We start from the raw sequence: 11810 nt of genomic DNA, 5'->3' as shown, positions 1-11810 counted from the left end.
ACATGGAACCGACGGCTCGATCGCCGACGATGCATCGGACGCTCACAAAAGCCGAACCATCCGCGATAACGGGAGTTAACACTCCTACGATCAAAGTTTCGGGCCAAACGATCGGCTGACTTGCCGACTGGGCCCCGACCAAAGAAAGGCTTAACGCCTGCGCGACCGCCGTCGCGATTCACCGACCGAGCTACGGCCGGTCGAAGGATATTCAGCTTACCACCGTCTATCACACGAAGCGACCACTGTCGAGTTCATGACTCACCGACCGAGCTACAGCTGGCCGGGAGATATTCGGCTTACCATCGTATATCATGCGGCGCAGTGTAAGTACCCGACACAAGGGTATCGGGATCCGACTTATCATCGTTTCCCCGACTAAACGCGCCAGACGACATCTGACTGAATGCGTTGAAAAAGACCCGGCTGCCAAGTCTTATCTGACGGTCGGTCGGCTTTCGACTCAACGAACGCGCCCGACTCACGGTCGGGCGAAGGACGTCCGACTTAGGCCCTCGACCATCGAAAGGCCGATCCAAGGTCGGAACTTGTTCTACCTTCATGGCGGCAAGAATTACTGGACGTCCTAACTGATCTATATGGGTTAGCGACTTACGTGTTCAAATGCATTCCACAACACATGAAAAAAGAAAGATATGCAGGAGAAAAAGTTCAAGTTCAAAAAACTTTGACTTCAATTTCATTAAAGGTCAAGACAAGTTTACAAACTGGGCCGAAGCCCGACTACAAGTATGACAAGCCGAAACAAAAAGAAAAGGGAAAAATCGACTAATCCTCAGAGTCGGCCTCCTCCACTAGATGACGGCCGGGGACGGTCGGCGAACCCGCTCTGGCTTCGGCAGTCGGGGCCGCTTGATCTTCGGTGGCTTATTCTGCGTCTTCTTCGGCTTCCGCCCTGGTGGTGAGGCCTTCCTGCTGGGTCGGCCGTCTCCTCCGCAGCTGGGGCCTCCGACTCTGGCAGAACAATGCTGCTGAGATCAAGCTCCGGGTACAGGCTTCGAACGGCTTCCCGAGCATCCTCGTACCCGACCCGGTACGAAAGGAAGCCGCTCTCCAGAAGCTCTTCTCGGTACTCTTCCGAGTCACGGAAGTCTTCGACGGCCCGACCCATGGCCTCCTTCGCCGACTCCGCTTCTGCCCTCGCGATGTTTGCATCGGCTTGGGCGACGGATAGACCTTCCTCGGCCTTAGCGAGATTTCAGAGGCTTACTCGGAGCTGCTCGCGGTCGGCCTCCAGCTCCTTGGCGAAGCTGTCCCGCTCGTGCCGAAGCCGACGGACGGTCCGGGACTTCTTCTTCGCGTCATCCCGGGTCGACTGCAGCTCCGACTCCGATGTCGCCAAGGCGCCCTTGAGTCGGGAGACCTCCTCCGTGAGTCGGGAGACCTCCCCCTCGAGTCGGCCCTCCCGTTCGACCGACTGTTGCAGCTGGTCGACCAGGACGACCTTGTCGGCTTCAACGGCCGCGACCTTGTCTCTCCAAGCCGCGCGCATGTCGCTGAACTTCCGGTATCCGACCTCTAGCTCGGATATGTTGTAAACCAGCTGCACAAAACAAAACCGACCGTCAGGAGACCGAGCTTACGGAAACTACGTTGAAAATGAAGGAGAGAGGAACTTACCCGGATCATCATCAGGTAGAACGAAGACAGCATGTCGGAGATACGCTGGTTCTTCATCACCTCGATGTCGGCGGGAAGGAGGAGCGCCTGGCACAGCCTCCTGGCCAAGTCATGGTTGGCCAGGCCCGATGCACCTTCGGGGAGTGGGAAGTCGGTCGATCCTCCACCGTCGGCCGACCGTCCTTCGTCGCCCGATGCCATAGGGGCCTTCCCTCGGTCGGACGCCCAGGCCCTGACGTCAGAAATGGACGGCAGGCTTGAGTCCGACCGAGTCTCGACCGACGGCGCGGCAGCAGTGGGCGCAGGTCGCTCGGGTTCGTGCGCCTCCTCCCGATCCTCCTCTGCCGGCTGAGCGACCGGTGCGCCTTCGACCGCCTCATCGGCCGCCCTTCTTTCAGGCGAGGCGGCGCCCTCGCCCGACGGTCCCTCGGATGGGACTTCGACGAGCACCGTCGGCGCCGACAGTGCGATGACGGGCTCCGCCCCCGACCCAGTCGGTTCGCTCGGCGGAGCTACGTGGGGCCTCTTGGAAGGCCGCGACGGCCCGGCCCCTTGCGCCGGCCTCTTTCGAACGGCGTACTGACGTACGTCGGCTGCCGTCAGTCTCGATCTCGGCGGCATATCTGCAAACAACGACAAACGGTCAGCACCATAAAGAAAAAACAAAAAGAAGAAAAAGGGGAAGAAAAACGAAAAACCGACCTAAGCGAGGGACCGGGCTGAGGCCGGCTTCGTACAGGGCCTGCTCGGTGACGAGCTCCCTTTGCTTCGGCACCGAGATGTCCTTCAGCCGGTGGAAGTCTTCCCGATCCTCGGCTTCCACCCGATTGTTCTCGTTTGGTTCGGTTCGGGGATTCCCCCAACGGGCAGGGAACCCCCAGGGAGCGGAAGAGGATGCGAAGAAGAACTGGTTCTTCCATCCATGAATGGACGACGGAAGATCAGTGATGAAAGAAAGCTCCTTCCGAGGATTGAAGTACCACCACCCTCGGGCTTTAGGGTGGGGCCGGAGGACGAAGAAAGCTCGAAAGAGGGAGATCCGAGGGTCAGTCGGCAAAAGCCGACACAAAAGAACAAAACTGACTATTAGCCGAACTGAGTTCGACGCGAGTTGTGCCGGGCACAGCCCGTAATAGTCAAGAACGTTTCGGACAAACTCTGGGACCGGAAAACGAAGGCTGGCCCGGAGGTCCTCAACGTAGAAGGCCACCTGGCCCTCAGGCGGGCTGTTAACCCGACCGTTGGCGCCAGGGGCGAACAGCCGAAACTGCTCCGGGATGCAATATTGCTCCCGGAGCCGATCGACGTTCGGCCCCGAAAGTGAAGAGATCTCCACCTCCGGGGTCGACCGAGGGTCGTCAGTCGGCTCTCCCGACCGACTGCCTCGTGGAGATATTCTAGCCATGGACTGGAACAAAAGACAAGGAAATGAAGAAGAAGGCAGGGAGGGAGACGGTGAAAATGGTGATGGCCCTTAGAAGGAGAAGAGAGAGCTCCCAAGAAGAAAGAAAGCAGAGTACCTGGAATGAGGGATTACGCGGGCAGAGTCTCGACAGCAAAGTGAGGGGGGGTAAAAACTGAATATGGGTGACCCTGTATATATAGTACCCCCCGACGGCCGAGATGAAGGCACGACCAACGAGGAGTCCCCAGATCTCGCCACGTGGCGTCATCCGGGCCGTCCGTCGGCCCGACGGCTCGACGCACCCATCCCCAGATCGAGCCACGTCACCCCCATCCGCTCCAACGGACCCATCCCAATGACCACACGCCACGTGGCACAGAGGCCGTGACGTTTCGTATCCCCGAGGGGGCGGCGGGAACGACGGTTCCCTTTCCCGATGGGACGAGACGTCTGACATCGACGGGACAGGGCATCTGACACCGATAGGGCATCTGACACCGACTGTACATCTGACGCCAGCGAATCGCCCGGCATTCATGACACGACTGACATCGTATCAACCCACGGTACAGTCGGAACTTGATACACAGAGGATCCACTCCTTTTCGCCCGACGCTACTGCCCAAACGAAGACATCGGCCAGCGCGCCGTCCGACTCAGGAGTGGAGGGGGACAACTATTGGGGAATACCGACCAATCCCGCTCATGCCGACTTATAATCGGGCGCACACCACCAACCGACCGACCGACCAACCGCCGTGTGCCGACCGATCGACGGCTGTCTACCGACCGAGGATATGTCGGTCGGGCAGACCTTTTCCGCCCTCCCGACCAACTGCACCGGGGGGTCCGATGCCCGACTCCCGCGACGTGCCCGACTGACCGTCGGAGGGGTCCGAATTTTCACCCGACGCCCCTCAGCTGGCCACCGGCCTAAGGTCGGTCGACTCCTCCATCCGCCATACCACTGTCAGGGACTGTCAGTCCTGGCAACGGCATGCGGCACTGCCGCCTAAGGGCATTATCCCGCCTAGGGCATTGTCAACCCTAGTGATTTGACAGCCCCACGGCGATTTGACACCTTTACGGCGACTCTGACAGTCTACAGTGAATTGACAATTCTTCAATTGTCCGCGCCATTAATGACGGCGCCATACCACGCTCCACTATATATATCGGGGAAGGCAACAGTGCTGGGGCCGGAAAAAACTCTTGGGTTTGCTTCCCTTGTGTCTCCACCCCTCTCTCGTTGAGCTCCTTGCTTTCTTCTCACTGTTGCCTAGTCTCCTCTCTGACTTGACCGTCGGAGGGTCCCTGCCGGAGCCATCTCCGGTCAGTGCGGACTTTCTTTTGCAGGCGCTCGTTCCCGGCGACCAGACGACGAGGGGATTGGCCGCAACAGTTGATACCAAGATGAATCCTTAGATTTACGTAATGCAGTTGTTAGGATCCATGGTATGAGTGCTTTTTTTTCTTCCTTTCCCGAATGGAAATCAAGATTCAGTTTCTTTCACTGGTCAAAGCCATGGCGTGACTCGGGATGTGCCGGTTGATGACAAGATTAGGCATTATTTTCGTAGAAGGCGTTTCTGGAACTGGATTGGGCAGTGTGAAATCTTTGTTCAAATATGGAACTGTATCAGAGGCAGCATTCTATTATTTGAGCTGTGCCTGGTTTCAACAATGTCACTGATATTTGTTGTGATGAGTTTAGGGATGGATTGATCAAGAAGAGAAGAATAACGGGGAAAAAACGGACTTCGAGCTTTGTATATTTATTGAAAAATTATTCAGGGTTTGTTAAATTAGCAAATTAGGTACATTCGTATTGCCTTTTCTTTCTCTCATGCTTGTGTGGCTTGGATACTATTTTACTGGTGTTATTTTACATGTTCAGGAAGGTCATATCGCTATCTAACAAGGTTCACTTAGAAGCCGTAAACATGTAGTGCCTTCAGTATGATTCAAGAGCTATTGACTTGCACCTTGCAATATTATGATCTGAATAAAAATTTGATTAAGTTACCTAATTATTCTGACTTCTGATTTTCTTTCAAAAGGATGATCTACCATAAAGATGCATTTCTCTTTGAATCATTACTTGATAGTTAAAGAATATATTTCATATATGTTAATGATTTTATGCTTATTGATGTTGAGAATGAGAAACATGATGGAGATTTTAAATTCGTATGGTAGACAAGTCATTTCAATCTTTTCAAAAATTGTATGATGCTACTGTCTTATTTTCTATGCCTTCCACTCTATAAGCATGTTTTAACATTACACGTGATTTACATCTGCACTAGCATCAATAGCTTCCTGTTTTCTCTTTCGCATAGTAGATAATGCCCATGCCAATTGAATTATTCATTTGTATACATGTATATCATTTGCTGATATCAAACAGTTTGTTACTTAATTTTACTTTTTGAGCTGGGATGTGTTTTTTTTCAGATGTTTGCTTATGTTTGGTTTTCATTCTCTAACAGTTAATGCATGCTTGTTTGGTGGCTCTTCCCCTTCAGAGATTGTTTCAGAACATTATTACAGTAGTAATAATATGGTACATTCTGTTTGATTCAGGGTTGTAATCTATCAGGACAAAGGCAAAACAATCAATTGCACTATCTTGACATGCTTAAGCTAGAATTTCCAGACAAGTATGAAGGTAAAGAAAATTGCTGCGAACCATCAATTACGCAGTCTCCATTGTTGCATCCTTCGTTCTGTACTGGTGATTTTTCACTTCGTCAACAATATAATGGCAACATGTTACTGTGATCTATGCAACATTTTACTGTGATATATCTAAGTTAATTCATCATGTGGCTAAGCTAATGATTCTTGAATTGTATGGTAATATTCAGAGGGCTATAGAAGCCAGCAGGTCAAAGGAATACAGAAGGGGCTGCATCATCATCATGATTGATGACATCTCCCTTTTAAAGATAGCTGCCCATGGTTTTGTAGACTGCATCTTGACTTTCTATACTACTGTATTGCCCTTACCTCCAAACTGGTTAGAAATGACAACTTCAAGCTTGTCTCTCTTTTTGCTAATTCTCACTCCATTGGTGGATTTCCTTCTCATTTTTTAAACAGGATTGCTTTCTAGTGATTCTAAACCATGAAAATATCTATTCAAGTTAGGAAGCCCTAAGGCTCCTATCATATCTGGAGTACCTTGCAGATATCGCGGTAAAGACAGAACACTTGAGTACTGGTTTAGCTGCTGATGTGCATGGACAAGTATGTTTATTATTACTCAATAACATAGGTCTATATTCTCTTCAATTTGTGACATCATTGGAGGTCAAGTCATTGAAAAACTTTCTACTGTCTTTTCACCATGTGATAACTTTATTTTGTCTATGTTAGGAGTCTTTATAAAATTCTTATCACTCTTTGGACCAGAATTGTAAAAACCATTTGAACTCCAAATGACGAAATGAGGACATCAACATTGTTACTCAGAGATGATCAGGATCACCAATAGCTTGAGAAATAAGGTCAAGTGCCTAGCTAGTACGCAATGTTATGATGATTCACTGATTCACCATCTCTACAAATGACACAGATAAACTCAGGGAGCTTATGCTGCTGCTTCAATGATAGCCACCTGATAGAATATTCTAGAATTCTGTTACCATCATACTAATTCCACTCTTTCTGCAGCTGGTTGCGACAAGCATGTGCAATAGCATACTATCGTCTTTGTCAACAATAAACTATCTTAAAAAAAGTGTGAAGTTTAAGCTGATGAAACGAACATTATCTTCAAACATGCATATTTTCTTCTTAGTAGGAATGTGGGATTGTATGAGATTGATAAGAAAATCCATACAATTGCCTTCTTCAATCTCTACAAAATTTCTTTGAAAGCTTTATATCCAGACAATGTTTTTGTTAGTGCTTGCAATTGGTTGGGTTAGGTCAAATTTAGGTCGGTAAATAACCTCAACCAATACCTGACAAATTAATGGCCATGTCAAAAAGACCCTTGCCCAATCCATTTATTTGTAGAAACTCATACCCAACATACACACCCAATTATAGCTTTACTTATTAGTTATGTACCTTAAAAAAATGAAAGCGAAGTAGAGCCAAGAAGAAGAGACTGATTGTTGGGGGTCAGAATAAAGTGAAAGAAGAAACTAAAGTGTAGAAGAAAACATAACAAGTCTTAAGCGCATTATTTGCTTCAAGTTTATATTAGTATATTTGTGTTCTTCTAACTATTAATTGCACAGTGCTCTTAATAACCTGAACCAAGTAACAACTATCCATCGATCCATCACACGATTGTCAATGTCGTAAGGGCCTAGGGGTAAGGTTTTAAGGGTTTGTCCAATACATGATGATTTATTGGGTGCGGGGATCAAATCCAAACCTGACCATTTATCACTTGGTTGGTCTTAATAATCCAAGCTTGATATATTTATTACAAACTCTCACCCGGTACCCATTTATTTTGATTGGTTTGGTGGGTTAATTCCAGAAGCAGCCACTCCTAGTTTCTGCAATAGATCATAATTTTGCATTAGTCTAATTTCTAAAGGCTAAAAATCAACGTAACTCATAAGCTTTATTTGACCTTCCTGTGATGCAGGCAATATGTGTACCAACACCTACAATATGTTGTTCATGTTTTAACATAGGTTTATATCCCCCTGTGATTTTTATCATAATTATCAAGCTTACTGTTGTGCTATATGTGCATACAATCTGTCTTGGGGTTAGTTTGCGTGACCAATCACTTGAAACTATGCAATATGTATGTTAGATGACAATCAACACCATATCCAGGATTTCATGTGATTCTAGATGTCTAAAGATTAGAGAAAAAATGTGTTTTTCTTTAAAACACGTTTATGCAATGTGAATCAATTACAATTAATCTTTTTCTTGGAAGATATTGAATACTGTCTCAATCCTACTGTACAAGTTGAAAATCTCTCTAGAAACTAACATTTTTTTCATGCTTATACATGCTAAGCATCATCAACTCATCATTGTATGACATGATAGGTGCTGTGTGGCAGTCCCTAGCCAAGACATACACAGTACATGAAATTTTTCCGCTTAAGTCTTAAAATTGTGGGTTCATAGTTGTCAGGACAGTAGGTCACTACCCCTCTTCATCCTCCACTTCTCAAGTCGAATATAGCTATGAGATTATTTTTCCGCAACAAAATTTGGGGATGTTGAGTGGATTACAATTACTAAGTGCATGTGGCCTGTCTAAAAGCCTCGGCTGTCTGCAACTAGTGACATATATTTGATTTTTATCTGATTGTTGAAGTTATTTCTGTGCTTCTCTTTTATCAATCTTTACTGGCTCTTGGATATTACATACGAGGATGTTCCCCACTTTTGCATTTTCTAGCTTCCTTTCATGTGTTATTACACTTCCTGGCTGTTTTTTTTTTTTTTTTTGGATTTGATCTTGGTTATTTTGTTTTTTCATCTCATCTTTAACCTGCAAGTGCAATGAAATATTCTCAGAGCTAATTTCCCCGCCTTCAGTATTTTTACTTCATATGAGTGACAGCATTCACAAATTACATTTCTGAACCAACCCAACATACTAAATTGAGGGAAGACACTCGACTTGCTGCCGATTCCAGATATTTGACACTGAGTTAGAATATTTTTGTGTTGGAAAAAGTTGACTCCTGATAGTGAGAAGTTCTAGATTCCTTTCTTGTCATAAGTGTGATACGTAAGCAATAATTGGAAATTCTTCACCATTAATTTTTCGTTTTGAAGGCTCTAGCAGCTTCAAGCTTTTCAGAATTCATTATCTTAGCTTTCCTCCATTTTAGCTCAAGGTTCCACCCTCCTTTTTCCTGGTTCTTTGGGACATGGCTTCATGTCTTTATTGCATATCCTCATAGCATCTTAATCAAATAATATATGTGGTGCAATTTATTTGAAATTTCTTTTTTTAATATCCTAGTTTCTTTTATGGTAATGTGGACCAGTAACTCTATGATACCAAAATGTAAAGGCTTAAAAATTTCCAGAATGTGGGGCAGGAAGGTGGCTTTGCAAAGACCTTCAATCCACTTTAGAGAGGAAGACAGAGTTGTCCTGGCTTTGCAAAGACCTTTAATCCACTTTAGAGAGGAACACAGAGTTGTCCTTACTGTTTATTTACTCTATAGTTAATGTAATTGTTTAGACTTTGCTTTGTAGAACAGTGAGGTGTCTTCTTGTACTTGACATTCAAATATGCCAAAATAGAAATATTAGAACATGTTGGTTCATTAGCCATCCGAAGTCAGGGGACATTATGTTGTAGTTTTTACCATACATTGTGTTAAGAGGAGCTTTTTTATTTGCCCAAGTTGTAAGGCAGTTTGGTAATTTTATCTTAGCTTGTACTTACTTTTCATGTGACATAATTCGTAGATTTTGTTGATTCTGAGAATTCTTGGATATGAACACAAGAGCTGAGGAGTTTTAAAATTTCAAGGCACAATTAAACATTCGGTTCACAATTAATGAGATATCTGTAAATCAACATGATCTTTTCCTCCCTACAAAAAATGATCTTTTCTGAAAGCTTTAATATGGAAAATTGCTCATTCCCAGTGCAGAAATGACTTCTCCTGGTGCAGCATTATGATAAACCTAAACTCTTGCTTTTGATAAATATTTCTCGACTTCAAGCCAACAAAAACTTCTGTGAGTAACAATTACAAACTCTTATCCACTGTAGCTTTGATGTTTTTGCCCCTTAAATTTTAACTAAAAGTCTGAAGGACTGTGTGTTTGACAAGTTTTTACAAGACAGATTTATAAGAAAAACTCAGAATGAATGTTTTTTTTCTAAATAGTTGTTTGACTGTTTTCTATAAAATTTGTTTCACCAAATCTGATGAGTCATAAGACCTGGATGCGGAAAATAGGTATCCCCCTGTTTGTCATAAATCCTGTTTTGTAGAGTCTCATATTTCATGATTATCTGTCAAATATATATATATATATTATATAATAACTCACAGGCATTCAGAGAGCCCCTCAGAGTAGTACTGGACCCATGTCATGCTTTGCATTAATACTTGATAAAGACTACAATTATTATGCACAAATACTTTACGATATCGAATTGTGGGTCTCACAAATGTTTCTATTTTTACATCAAAAATGGACAACTCTGTTCTGGCCTTTGTACCACCAAAAAGTAGCTCCACAAAAAAATAAGTAGCTTTGCAGCATCAAACAATCCATTTCTTTTTGTCTGCTGCTGAAGATAAGCTATTACTGTTGCCTTTTTAATCACATTTTAAGGGGGGTAGTTGAGAACTATTTCCTTTTCCTTTGATAGAATTTAGTTACAATGCAAATGGTTTTGACAGTCGACTGTTTTCAACCAGGGGACTTCCAACAAACATGGGCATTTAATGAACATAATTCATAACTTCCACTTCTAGATGAAGGACAATGGTGTTGAGTATTTCTACCCAGGAAGCCAGCATTGAAGTGGCTCATGGTTAATGATCTATTGAGTTGGTAAGTGCATGTATTTTTGACGCAATATTGTGCTATTTCACATTCATTGTTTTATCTTTTTAATTATGCAGAGCAATCGAATATGTTATTGTCTTATAGTGTTCTATATAGGTACTGAACCATTGAGTAGACAGTGTATTCCAGATGTTACTGATGATTTTCTTTTATTTTTATCTTAATTTTAATTTTTATTTTTTACTGACTCAAAGAAGCAACTATGAACCTAGGCGATGTTTGGCAGGATGAACCTATCATGATAACTTCTCAGACGGTTGTTCTCAGTACCACTGACGTTTTCTACTTGTTCATCCGTTGAAAAGATGTAATTGGGGTTTGGAACTTTGGTGAAATGCAGGTCATGCAGTAAATGGTTGGTATATATTTTTGATGGACTTTGGGTGTTGAGCTCCCAAATAGAAGGATAAGGCTGGCTGGTTATGGTCATAAACTGGTACGAAAACATATGGATATAATTCTATAAGCCTATAGTTTTTCTTTTTCTTTTGTCGAAGCCCTTTACTTGTCAAGAGATGTATGATGCTGATGTGGCAAGAATAGCTGAACCACATGGAAAAAAACATTTGTCCAGCGATGTAAATCATGACTGGAGACCTGTTTAGAGGAGACCGATACAGTTTCCTGGGGGATCATGACTAGCAGATCTATCACCAGCCAAAGAAAGTGGAGAAATGGTGCTTTTGATATTTTATGCAAGCTTAAGTAATTATGATATCTAAGAAATGAAGGGGAAAAAATTGGAAATGTATGATGTTACAATGGGACCAATTAGAATAATCGCTATAGTGCCCAAAAGAAGGATTAACCTGTCAAATCACACGGGTTTGTTAAAGGACTAAAACCACGCAATGTATTAAAGAACTTTAACAGGACCGACTTTTCTTTTTTTTTTTTCCTTCTGTTTTTTTTTTTTTTTTTTGAGTAAGAAAGAGCCGGATTATATTAAACTGAGCTGAAACAGTACATAATACAGGATTTACAACCAAAACATCAAGCATGACCAAAATGGATAGATGATGACAGGAAACTGGGGTAAAAAGAACACATGAGAATCTCCTGGAGTCAAGAAGATTCGTATACAAGTTTATAGATATAGAACTGTAAATGCAGCAGCTGGACACGGCGATGTAGGCATCGCAAAAGCTGAACAAGGAATTACCCGGCAACAAAAACCAAATGGATGGCCGTGGAGTCGTACACTTCTTGTTCAAGGGCAACTATAACG

The 11810-nt window shown here is 44.3% G+C and overlaps 1 long non-coding RNA gene across 9 annotated transcripts in view; it reads left to right on the top strand.

Annotated features, from left to right (window-relative positions):
* LOC109504786 (uncharacterized) overlaps positions 1 to 11068 on the top strand; it is a 16630-nt gene extending 5562 nt beyond the window's left edge. For 6 of the 9 annotated variants that reach the window (XR_012136699.1, XR_012136704.1, XR_012136706.1 and 3 more), the window contains 3 exons: positions 9647 to 9739; positions 10432 to 10567; positions 10795 to 11068. This is a non-coding gene — a long non-coding RNA (uncharacterized lncRNA). The remainder of the gene's footprint in view (positions 1 to 9646; positions 9740 to 10431; positions 10568 to 10794) is intronic. The other 3 variants (XR_012136701.1, XR_012136703.1, XR_012136700.1) reach the window with 3 other exon arrangements.
* The last annotated feature ends 742 nt before the right edge of the window (positions 11069 to 11810 follow it).

Source organism: Elaeis guineensis, chromosome 14 (genome assembly GCF_000442705.2).
Source record: "Elaeis guineensis isolate ETL-2024a chromosome 14, EG11, whole genome shotgun sequence".
NCBI classification, from domain to species: domain Eukaryota; kingdom Viridiplantae; phylum Streptophyta; class Magnoliopsida; order Arecales; family Arecaceae; genus Elaeis; species Elaeis guineensis.
This window is presented reverse-complemented; position numbering and strand designations above follow the sequence as displayed.